This window comes from Pteronotus mesoamericanus, unplaced genomic scaffold (assembly GCF_021234165.1).
Source record: "Pteronotus mesoamericanus isolate MK-2021 breed Mesoamerican mustached bat unplaced genomic scaffold, CSHL_Meso_final contig_20, whole genome shotgun sequence".
Taxonomy (NCBI): Eukaryota; Metazoa; Chordata; class Mammalia; order Chiroptera; family Mormoopidae; genus Pteronotus; species Pteronotus mesoamericanus.
In genome coordinates this window covers 44,782,790-44,795,480 of record NW_026555085.1, presented here as the reverse complement: position 1 = coordinate 44,795,480, position 12,691 = coordinate 44,782,790, and the positions used below count along the sequence as shown (strand labels likewise).

Below are 12,691 nucleotides of genomic sequence, written 5' to 3'. Positions count from 1 at the left end.
GCTGTTGCTCTTTGAAAGGATTTAGGAAGTTTTGAAGCATGGGCCAAGGCCAGTCACTCATGTGGAAAAGTCACTGTTAACACTGTAAGTCAGGTGGGATGGAGCCTCTGGGGACCTCCAAGGCTGGGCAAGCAGTGTCAGCCAGGTTGATGGAGTCTCAGATATGATACCTACCTGTTGGCTCTGTGGCTGTGTGGGGGGAAGGTTCAGAAAAGGGACAATGGTCTGTGCCTGCCTTTCTTTCTGAGACAAAGCTCTCCCCCAGCTCTTGTCTTGATGCCAGACACTTCAGTTTCTTCCTGTATGCTGCTGGTGACTTTCAAGCTGCTACTCTGGTGCTGGAGCTCTGAGTAAGTCCATGTGTGGGTTCTTTAAGAGGAACTGCTTGGGACTCTAGAAGTTTCTTCTACCAACTCAATTCCCATTGGTGTTTGCAGCCATAAGTTATGGGGACTTATATTTCTGGTATTGGAATCCTGGGCTGGGGTCCTGGTGTGGGGCTGGGACTTCTTGCTCCTGAGTTATCCTCCTCAAATTTTTATCCATCACACATGGATGTGGGACCAGCCCATTCTGCATCTCCATCCCTCTCACCAGTCTGGATGGATGTGGTTTCTTTAATTCTGTAGTTGTCAGACTTCCATGCAACTCGGTTTCTGATAATACTGAGTTATGTTGTTCTATAATTTAGGTGTAACTTTGATAAGGTTGTGCGAGGTGGTGAGCCATATTTACCTATGCCGCCATTTTAACCAGAAGTTGGATTCCACACATACCTCTTGTACATTGATGGGCACAAGATAGTCAACATAACAGCACATGGAGATGGTATGTAGGAAACAAGATGACACTGTCATCTTGTGCTCTGGTGCTGACGGTCGTGCTTTCAAGGGGTCTGGAAAAAAGTTACTCTGACCTTTCAAAGGTATGTTATCTTAGATACACAAAGACAATCGACAATTTCAAAGGTAAGGATTGATCTTTGTCATGGAAGCCAACAGGCCTAGGATGTGACTACCCACTGTAACCCACATTTAGTTAGGAATTCTTACATTCATACTACCCTGTGTGGGCAGACACTATCTGCTCTTGTCCCTTGCTCTTTTGTTTTTCTCTGCTTCTGTGTCTGAGCCATCTGAGGCAAGCATGTTCCCTCAGATATTTGGTCAGGCCAAGAGCATCCAAAGTTGATCCCCCAATTTGTATTTATTGGAGCAAGAGGTATTGGGGCAGTGCTGTATGTCTTGCCCCTGGTATTGTTCAATCCAGATGTCTGCTGGGCCAGAAAGAATAACCAAGAACCATGGAACATAGTAGGTCCCAGAGTTCAATACAGGTTCTACTCAATGAACGCAGGTTACAGCAAACTGAAGAAAGAGGGTTCAGACTTTTTTTATAAACAATATAATTGTTTGATGGTATTTTTTTCCCATTATCATTCTTCCCTGCTATACCCTCTTCCATATCCACCTCCTCCCCACCACAATTACCACACTGTTGTCTGTATCCCTGAGGGGTTTTTTTTGTTTTTTTTTTTTTTTGGCTCAGTCCCTTCAACCCCACCCCTGCCCCACCTCTAGGGCTGTCAATCTGCTCTCTATTTATGAGTCTGTCTCCATTTTGCTAGTTAAGTTTGTTCATTAGATTCTGCATATGAGTGAAATCATATGGCATTTGTCTTTTTTTGACTGGCTTATTTCATTTAACATAATGTTCTCTAGATCCATCTATGCTGTTGCAAAGGGTAAAATTTTCTTTTTTCTTTCTTTCCTATTTTTTTAATGGCTGAGTAGTAGTCCATTGTTTAATGTACCATAGTTGTTTTAGTCACTCCTCTACTGATGGGCACTTAGGCTACTTATAATACTTGGCTACTGTAAATAATGCTGCAACGAACATAGGGGTGCATATATTCTTTCAGATTTGTGTTTTGGGTTTCTTTGGATAAATTCCCAGAGGTGGAATTGCAATGAAATATTTCATTATAAAGCTGCTTAGAATGAAGTTCTTTCAGAGGCCATCTGCACAATTTTCCACTTAAACAGGAAATAGTTCCTCTCCAAATGCACAAAGTCTTGTTGGAATACTGTGTTGGGGTTTACACTGATTAATAAACATCTAAAACTTGAAGAAAAAAAAAAACTACCTTGTGTGGTTACCTTGGTCTCTGAATTTGTAAGGCCCATGAGCTTATTAGGTTTAGTATGTGGCTTCTTTTCCATCTATATTTACAACTTTAGTATGTTTCATAAAGTTTTCCATGGTGTAGGAAAATAAGTGTGATTTGTTGTGCAAAAAAGCCCAAAATTTCTATTCAGGAACTTCGATGAAAAAAGAAAAAGCTTTTGTACTTTCTACCATAAACAAGCATCACTTTAAAATTAAATAAACAACATAAAAAAAATAATGTGTGAAAAAGGAAGGCCTTGGTCAAGGTTTTCTTCTTAACCACCTCTAATTAGCATTCCAGCAAAGATGAGGTTAGGCAGTTCCTATCTGAGGCTCTTCAGAAATGACAAAGCTTTAGATGATTTGGGACAGGTCTTAAGGTGGTTCTCATGTTGGGTTGTTTGTTAGAGCTGGGGGAGCGTGAGGAGAGGGCCATGCCGTGTATGCCTATGCTTGCCTGTGCCCGCCTGTGCCCCTCGGAGGGTGAGGGGAGCCCACTGTGCCTCCCCTAGGGCTGCTCCCTGCTCCTCAGAGGCGCTATCTGTCAGTCATGCTGTGAGGTACAATTTTATATCTCCCCCAAAGGGATGGACTAGGATGGTGGTTTCCCTGTAAAGGTACATCTCACAGAAGAGAGGACAGGTGGACAGAGGAGCTTTGGAGTGGAGAAAGGTGTAAATGGGAGATGTTGGGAGTTGTCTCTAAAGGGCAGGGTCCAAACTGGTCATGGATTTTCTATTGCCAGAATCAAGGCTGATGACCTGGCTGGAGCTGGGGCAGACGTCTGCCTGGGACTTTGCACAGGCTTATCAGGCATTAAATTACTGAGGCAAACCCTCTAGCCCTTGGAAAGAGGAAGTTTTCACATTTTAAACAACTTGACTTTTAGCCCCACCTTTCCTCTGGTTTGAGTCAAAGATGTGTGTTTCCCCTAACAATAATAACTGGCTTTCATTTTCTGTGCAAAGCTTCGTGGCTCTCAAAATCAGCAACGTTTATTTTGAATTCATAGCCGCAGCTTAAATTGGGCTGACAGGACATGAATTGGAACGAAATTTGAGGGATTGTGGTCTGGAAGGATGTATTGTTTTAGCTTAGAGAAAGGAATTATATTTTTCTTGTAACTGGGTGTGTTTTCTCTGCCCCATGAGGACTGACACCTGCGATTTCTTTCTACCACCTACTGGGCACGAATGAGCCCTCGCCTGTGTCCTGGTGCCTGAGACCCCTTCACTCAGGTTGTAGTCAGGCCCCTTTTGGCTGTGACAAACAAAAGACAGAGGGAATTAACAGGGTTTAAGTCATCTGCCTTAGATAACACTGTGAGAACACTTCATTGCCCATCATTTTTAAGCCTTAGAGTTCACTCCAATTTTGGAAGATAAATGAAATTTGCTCCTGCATCTAGGAGTATTATTTATTTGCATAGCACAGGTGGGCCTCACGGGGTTTCCCGAACTGTTGCCAGCTTGACTCACCTCCTCCAGTAATGCCCGATTATTCCATCAAGGCTGGAATGCAGGGGCAAATTGTGTCATTATAAAGGGATTTTGTTATTCTTTTTTTCAGAGCTGTCTCTGGATTCAAAGTTCTAAGTTGCTTCAATTTTCCTAATACAGTGATAAAGGATGCTCTAAAGACACACAGCCTCTCTTTGGTAGATCTCTAATATAGTCCTTTTTAATAGAAAAGTAGTTTAAACGTAACATTAGCCATGCTATTTTTAAAGCTTCATTCCCAGACTGACTTGGGTTTCTTCATTTATCCTGGTAAATGCATAACCCCACTGAGAAAGGGCTCTAAATTAAGTCAGCCTGCCTTTTGCCTGGACCAACACTGGGCACCAAAGTAACCCATCCTGAGTCAGTAACAGAGCATGCTTGTTATAAGACTTCAAGGGTTTGGTTAAAGTTGCATCTATCCAGTGAGTCAAACTAGCTTCATTTTAAGACGTTCCAGAGTGCTGACTTACTCAACTGGTCCATGTTTCCTGAGGATGTGATTCATTCATACCCCACAGAGGGGAAAGAACAACATTTGAAAATGCACGTAAGGAGAAGTGGATACAACCCTACTCTTTCTGGCAAACCTGTCTCTTGAAGTATAATGTGGAGGTTTCTGGCATTTCTCTCTGGCGCAAGTGCCGGAGATGATGTTACTGAGGCTGCAAACAGGGGTGTAAGGCAGCTTGCCCCTGCGCAGCTGAAGGCCCCAAGAAAGGAGGGGCTTTCTGCTCAATGAAGACCAGCGGTAGGAACTTTTTGGAGTTGGGGACATACATTTCCTCACTGAGGACTCACAATTAATGTCACATTTCTGTGCCTGCTCCAAGGCTGGCCATGGGACCCAGCGAAGCACCATAAATACTATTTGCTGTCAGAAAACTGCAACTCCCAAGCAGTTAACTAGCCATTCACGAAGGCCATTAGGGGAAGATCTGGAGAGAAGGCACCAGCCTTGTTAAAAGGTCAGCTCTTGCTCTCCTCTGCAGGCTGTGGGTGATGCTAGGAAGGTGGTCATAGAGCTGGGCTTGCTAGTGGATGTGAGGATGATGGGGACAGAAACAAGCGAGACCAGTGACAGCAATTCACCCTCAGAATCCAGGGAGCCAAAGCTACCATAACAGCGAAGTGCAGGGCCTGGCCAAGGGGACACGATTGCATTCACTGTAGCATGAATAAGCTCGTGCAAGAACCTGGTCAGAAAAATGTATGGCTGCTGGAGCTTGGGCAGAAATACATCACAGGTTTTTAGTTTTATTTTTCATCCTTAAGACATAAAAGGTCACAGATGGTCAACTCACAATACAGCTGGGATGTGCAGAGATTTAATTTCTTAATTTGACCCTAAGAGATACTTCCTTCCTCGCATGCCCCTGTTCACTGGTTAGTGAGGAAAAACTTAACCAAATACCCATTCAGTTTAAAATCTGGTATAATTCCTTGAACCAAGTTTCTAGGGGCATTCATTCTCTCAGGTGCCTTCTTTCCTTCAAGCCGGTAATTCTGTGGCTAGGGGAAGGCTTTGGCTCATGAGGCTTATGAGTTCCATGTTGTACATTAACTGCTTCACAGAAAAAAGAAACCTGGTTAATTATATGACTCCTGATCCATCTCAGTGCATGCTTTTCTCCCAGGATGCTAGTTGGTAAGTATATTCTGTTTTGATGTCTTTCATTTAACATGTATTTGTAATAAAAATCCTTGTATTTATTTTCATGACCACATACCTTCCATTCTGATAGTCATTTGGGTTTTTAGAGATCAGTTCAAATGCCATTTTAATTTTAATGTAAAGAAATCCTCAAATTTTACCCAAACTAAATGCTGTCTGTCAACTCAGAGTTGCTAAAGTATTGGACTTAGAATTATCTGGACTTGGAGCATCTTTCCCCAGGAAAAGTTAGAAAAAACACCAATGTAGAAGGCTTCCCCCTCCCCAAGAAATTTCTTCATATCCAGGTATTTTTCAGAGGCCCCACAGTGTGCTCCTGGAATCTTCATCAGTCCCTCCAAGTGACCTGAAATAAGTTACAATCTCAGTCCAACAGTGTGTGCAGCAGCTTCAAGCAAGTCCCTAAACCAGTATTTACACCTAGACCCCCCAGCTTAGAAATCCTGAAGCTTTCCCTTAGCACAAGGACAGGGGAGACTTGGCAGGATGCTTCCCAGCTCCACGATTCCCATGGCAGGGGAAACAGCTTTCACAAGTGTCCACTCTGCTCTCCTGTCCCGGGGGCCTGTGTTCCTGCCCTCTCTGAACCTACTCTGTCTTTTCAGATCCTTGTCATCTTTAAATGTTTTCTCGAGCCCCATTAGAGCATGAACTCCAGAAGGGCAAATGTTAGTGAATCTTAGATTGCTTCCCATTCCCCAGAATGCCAAGCAGAGTGGCTTGCACAGGGTAAATGCTCAGTGAGTCTAATGAACGAGTAAGTAAAATAGGGCCAATGATGGGAGCAGTAGAGAGGAATGAGGGAAAATGCTACATAGTCCATACCTTTTGAGTGAAATCATATGGAGGATTGTTTTACAGATGCCAGTGGGTGGCTCTGTGCTTACAAGGAACAAGAGAGAGGAATGCTAGGAATGACTCCAGGAAGTCCCAGTGTGGCTCGGACACCTGACCAAGGCTTGCGGTGGACGGCAGGAGAAGGTGAGTGGGCTTGACGGAATCACTGAGGCTGGCATTGCTTTTGAAGAATATATAAAACAGAAATGGGAGGAGGTGTGTAAAGGAAACTTAAGACATTAGGACATCTTGGGGGTTTGTTATTCTAGCATTTAGAGGCCAGAACTCCCTCATCCACACGGTGTAGAGTCTGAGTTTGAATCCTGCTGAAGGTTTGAAAGACAAAGTTGGGAATTGGTAGGCCTGAGCCTTTTGATCTCAATGGTGAAAGATATAACAAGATCATATGAATTATTTTTAGACTTGGGCGAAATGGTTTACATTGGCTGTGTGTCATTCTGCCCTGAGAGAACAGAAGTTTTTTAGTAAGTATCCATGTATTCCTAGTTTCATAGCTCTGCACTTTTGTCAAGGATTAGCTAGACAAATTCTTCACCCACTCAATCTGTACATCATGAGATGGATAAATGTTGCAGACAGATGTACATAGCCAGGCATATATCAGACATGCAGGCTGAGACATTCTAGTAAGGTACATGGCTTAATTTGTGCTCAACAGAAATGACACTTTTTTGGGAAAGCTTTGGTGAAGGCCAAAGGGCTTCCATTCTACTTGTCCCTTCTCTCAGGCAGGCACGCCCTCTTCTCCACCTGGCTGAATACAAACCATTACTCAAGGCTTAGTTAACATTTAATGCCTTTTATGGGACTTTCCTGGACCCCCAAGCCCCTGTGGGATCCCACTTTCCTCTGAACCCCAGAATACTTGCTCATCAGACCAGAGTGGTTGCTAGTTTAATGCTAATTAAATGAAGGTGCCTTCTCAAGTCAATAAAAAGGAAAAACAATTTAGAAAAAAGAAAAAAAGAAGGTGCTTTCCCACGGTGAAGGAATTAGAATCTTTTTTGAGGATTCTGCAATAATTCATTATTTTACAATTTTTTCATGAAGGTAATGCATATGCTTAAAACATCCTAAAACATTTCAAAGGCATTATCACTTTAAATGGCTGACATTTTGCTAGCAAGGTTATTAGCGCCTACATCGTAGAAATTCTCTCCTCTTACTTTTTAAAAATGATCTAGTGGAGCCCTGGCTGGTATGGCTCGGTGGATTGAGCACTGGCCTGTGAACCAAACGGTCACCAGTTCGATTCCCGGTCAGGGCACATGCCTGGTTTGTGGGCCAGGTCCCCTGCAGGGGACATGCGAGAGGTAACTGTACACTGATATTTCTCTCCCTCTCTCCCTCCCTTCCTGTTTCTCTAAAAATAAATAAATAACATCTTTTAAAAAATGATCTAGTGGAAGCAATTTCCCTTCTTTGTGAAGCCTTCTCTCCCAAGAGGTTCCTTCAAGTAGAATAAATAAATAAATAAATAAGGCTGAAATCACCATCACAGAGCCAGGGTCTTGTGTTGGGAGTGGTGTGGGGTCTGTACCATCCAAACCACCTCTGCTGTGTGACTTAGAGCTGAGCACACATTGCGCACTTCATCTGTCTGCTTCCTATCATCCACTGGTGGACACTAGTTATAAATGGCCGGGCTCCAAGTGTCTGCTTGTTCATTTGCCAACAATGAGTAATGTTGACCTTATTAGGAACTCATTTCAGTGTTTCAAAGAATTAGTTATCTGCGGTGTTTGTAGCCTGACAGCAAATAATGAACATTTATTTAATTCATGAAGTAGTTCCTCCAAGTATGATAGAGAGCAGTAGAAAAGTGCATTTCAGTTCCAGGGTGAAAATCATGACATTGCTCTGTCCTCCAGAAAGTTATTCTAAGAGACAGTAACAGTGATGATGATGATGAAGATAATAATAAGGATAAAAGCAGCCATTTACTTGGTACTTATACTGCGCTGTCGACTTTATAAAATGAAATTCTCATGACACACTGGATTCCTCATTGCAAGGAAATGGAAGTTCAGAAAAGGTCAATGATAAACAAGGGGCAGCCGGTCTCCCCTAGAAGCTGGAGAAAGTCTCTGCAAGCAACTGACTCCACCCTTTTCCTCTGTCTGAAGGTTGGGTAGGGCAGGATTGCTTGGAGGTGTTTGTTTTCTCTTTCGGAACATAACTGTGGATGGAAAAAAAAAGGTTTTTTTATGGAAAATAACCTCAAAGGGTGATCTGATCACAAATTCCCAAATGCGTGGGTTGGCACAGCCTGGGTCTGTAACTTCTGCAGTGAAAGGTTTTAAGCCAGCTCTGATCATTGCTCACCAGAAGTAATACCCACTGAAGCTGGTATTAACCCTCAAGAGAACACATACTCTTGTTCACTGTCTTGTAACACAATTCCCACCTTGCTTCCCCTGGCTCCATGTCATCTTTCTTATGTTCCCTCCTTAATTTCCAATGCGTAAGAGAAGCTGCAGAACTGCTATTCTCTGGAGCATTTGAGATCTTGCTTCCAGGCATATGTCATCAGTTTGGCTTACGTGAACTCATAAAAATTCTCCACAGGTTTGGATGCTTCATATGTCAACATATCCGTTAAGGCTGTAGTAGGCTGTCACTCCTTTAAGGGCAAGAACAGCAACTTCTACTTCTTTGCCTCTTGAATACCCAGGTTGGTCTCTTGAAAAGAGTCAATATACAAATGGGTGATTGAATTACTGATTTCCAAATGGGCCGTCCTAGGTGTTGGTCTGGTAAGGCAGAAACAATGAGAGACCTCAGGGGTAGAAGTGTCTGAGCCTATTCACTGCAGTATTTGCTGCTTTCTCCCCAAGGCAGCTGTGAACACATTTCTTGCTAGCGGCCCACAGCTTCTGCTATTTTGAGCACTTCAAAGGGCCCCATGGTTGCTGAGGGTTATTCTAAGTTCCCTCTTAATAGTGCTCGGGTTTTCCCGAGTCTGCGTCTGGGACATACACAGTTTTTTGTTTCTGTTTTTCCCCCTTCATGCTCTCAGGTCCTCTGCCCTCTCTCTTCTGTTTCTTAAAAAGGTAGCCAAGAAAAAGGTACAGTTAGGAAATGTTTAGCCGGAGGCTTCCTGGTTTTCATGTGACTTTGAACATTCTGTTCTCTGAAGGTAGTCATAAAACTTGGATACTGAGAATATTTGGCATTAACTAGCAGTTTTATATTTGTGAATAAAACTGGTAGGAAATCACAGATAACAAATAAAATGACCTCCTCTTAGCTTAGCACCATGATAATGTTAAAAAATAATAATAATAAAAAAAAGAAGTAGTTTGAACAGGAATAATATAAAAGTTTAATTCTTAAGAAACTTTTCACGTTTTTATTTTGATCCAGAATAGTAGCTCATAGAGATCGTCATTGTTGATTTAGAGGATTTTTCCAGAGTTGCTTATATTTACTCAAGGCCTCATTCTTAGCAGGGATCTGCTAAGCTCTGGTCAATTTTTAATGCACCTTTGAAGACTCTGAGTGTGAGCTGAGAATCTTTGCTCTAATTTAAGGTATCAAATTAGAGATATTACAAAACAGGGGCCTGAAGTTGATAAAAATAAGCAACTCTGGGTTTTATTACTGCTTTTACATTTATTTATTTTTTGATTTTAGTCTAATCTTATTAATGTGGAAAAAGACGAGATATAAAGATTGACATTCCCCCAAGAACCTCCTCTGTGAACTGTGCAGCCTGATTAAAAATATTACATGTTGGCACTAAAATTATGGGCCTCTACTTTTATCACCCACAGCCTCTGAGGAAAGTAGGCAGGAATAAAGAGGAACTATTTGGAATTACGGAGTTATTTCTATTATCCTACAGTCCTCTTGGAACAGTGGCTCTATGGAAACATGAGATCATGGATTTGTAGGAGGAAAGAAAATATGATGGAAGCATGAATGGAACAGTTAGCTTGGTGGAGAGTCAAGGATGTGGGTTGTGTGAGTGGTTAATTACTTGACTCACCTGTTTGGGAAAACTTGAGAAATTCCAAGTTGTTTTTCTAGCCTGCGTAGATGAAAAAGGGGCCACATACTAAACCTGACAAACTCAGGGGAGGCCCACATCGTGTGTCTTAGAAACCCAGAGACCAAAGTAACCACCAGGGTGGTCTGAATGTTAAAATTTCTAACTAAAATAGGGTCACGGCAGTGTAGTCATATCCTAGGCCTGTAGCTTCCTTGACAAAGGTCAGTCTTCATGTTTGAAATTGTCCATTGTGTTTGTACATCTGAGCTGAAATACCTTTGAAATTCCAGAGTAACTTTCTTTTCCAGATCCCTTGAAGGCACATCCTCAGGCATCAGAGCATTAGACCACGCTGTTATCTTGTTGGCCACATACCATTTCTATGTGCCGTAAACGTTAACTATCCCCTACCCACTAAGGTAAAAGAAGTGTGTGTTTCTCCACTTTCCTTTTTATCCAGCTCCAGAGATTCCCCCTCTTTTCTTTCTCCTGCCTCCTCATCTATAATCTACCACAAGTGAATTTCATGTAACCCTCCTTATGTCTCCTCCTTTGATTCTGATACATAAAATAAGCTGGAAAATCGCCATTCTCCAGAGCATTTTCTCTCCATTGAGATTTTGCTTCCTGGCAATTGTCATCAATTTGGCTCAAATAAACTCTACACTTGATCTTACCCAAAAGGCAGCGAAGCGATAGCTCAAGTAAACTGTCATAACACTTTTTCTTAGGCTGGATGTTCTTTTGTCAGCTCCTGAGAGCTGATTACCCTTTTTCTTTTACTTTTGTTTTACTCTCACTCGAGGACATGATTGTTGATTTGAGAGATTGGGGAAGGTAGAAAGGCAGAGAGAGAGTAAAAGAGAGAAGCATTGATGTGAGAAAGAAACATTGATCAGTTGTCTCTTGCACAGCTCCCGGATCAGGACCGAGCCCACATACTACGCCTGTGCTCTGACTGGCAATCAATTCCACAACCTTTTGGTTTATGGGATGATGCTCCAACCAATTGAACTGCACTGGCCCGGGTGCTGACTTTTTGAGTTTGGGTGAGTCACTGTACATTTCTGTAAAGAATCTTTGAGAAAGGGTAGAGAAAATTTTTTGATAACAACGAGCTCCCCTCCCCCATTCTTCTTTGCCTTTTACAACATCCAGGGATTTTGACAGTCTCCCAAACAGAATCAGAAAGCAAAATGTTTATGATCTTTTTTGTAGAATACTCCAAAATGTGGTCTTAGGACATTATATAATAAATGGGTTAAATAGAATAGTGGGTAAAAAACCAGGTATAACTTTTCTAGATAGGTGACTTTATATTAAGATATAGGCAGTGTTTATGCAATATTTACTTTTCCATTCATTCATTGCCAGCTAGATTTAAAAAAAAATCCTCACCCAAGGATACATTTAGAAATAAGAGAGAGAGAGAAACATCGATCAGTTGCCTCTCCCATGTGCCTTGACTGAGAATTAAATCCACAGTCAAGACCTATGACCTGACTGGGAACCAAACCTGCAACCTTTTGGTTCACAGAATGATGCTCCAACCAACTGAGCACACCAGCCTAGCCACCAGCTAGATTTTCGTTGTGTTCTCTAGCAGAGTGTGTGCATATCCCATCCCTAGGCTCACCTGCACACACAGAGGGAGGGTGGCTGCTGTGCACACTGGATGCTTCTCACCTTAAGTATTCATGTCTCTTGGCTTTTCTTCCTACAACCAAAAGAGTTTGTTTAGCTCATGTACAAGTGCAGGAAGTGCTGTAAATTAATGCTATTGAGGCAACCTTTAAGCATTGAGGGATGAGGGTCAGTGAATAAGTATTCTAGCTTTGCCACGCTCAGTGGGATAATTCTGAAGGATGCTTTCCAGAGGATCCTTAGGGGGAATGAGCACTAGTTGCCCACAGTTCCAATCAGCTCATTCATGGATGCTTTATTGGCATTCCCCCCTTCCTTGCCTTGATCTCCCCACTTACGTTTCTTGGGATCATCTTCCCAATAAGCTACCTAAGCCAGGGTTGCCTTGGCTTGCTTTCAGAGAAAACCAGGGGAAGATGAGCACATGTTGTGACTAAGGCACCACATTAGACCAGAGAAATTTTCAAGGATCTAATAATGGAGACAGAGAAGAGACTAAGCAAATATGCACCAGCAGCAGAATGTGCCTAGATACTTTGAATGATACAAAAATAAAAGCTAAAGAGGGATTCAGAGAAAGGAGAAATGATTTTACTGTGGGAGAAATTGGACCATGGAGGAAGCAGGATAAAGTTAGGACTTGAAGGATGAGTTGGAATTATTTTCCTGGCATTGAATTTGTAATCTTGGGATGAAGGGTGCTAGAGAGGAAAAGAAAGGGAAGGAAACCAATATTTATTGAGCATAGGCTGTATGTACAGCCTAAAGGGGACAGTGATTAGGAACGCAGATTGAACACCCATTATCACAATGAATCCCCCAAATAACCATATGAGCAAGGTATCTGTCTTT

General features: G+C 42.3%; 1 pseudogene; it reads left to right on the top strand.

Annotated features, from left to right (window-relative positions):
• The first annotated feature begins 1,146 nt into the window (after positions 1 to 1,146).
• Positions 1,147 to 8,867, top strand: LOC129066886 (cytochrome c oxidase subunit NDUFA4-like; annotated as a pseudogene).
• Positions 8,868 to 12,691: the final 3,824 nt, after the last annotated feature.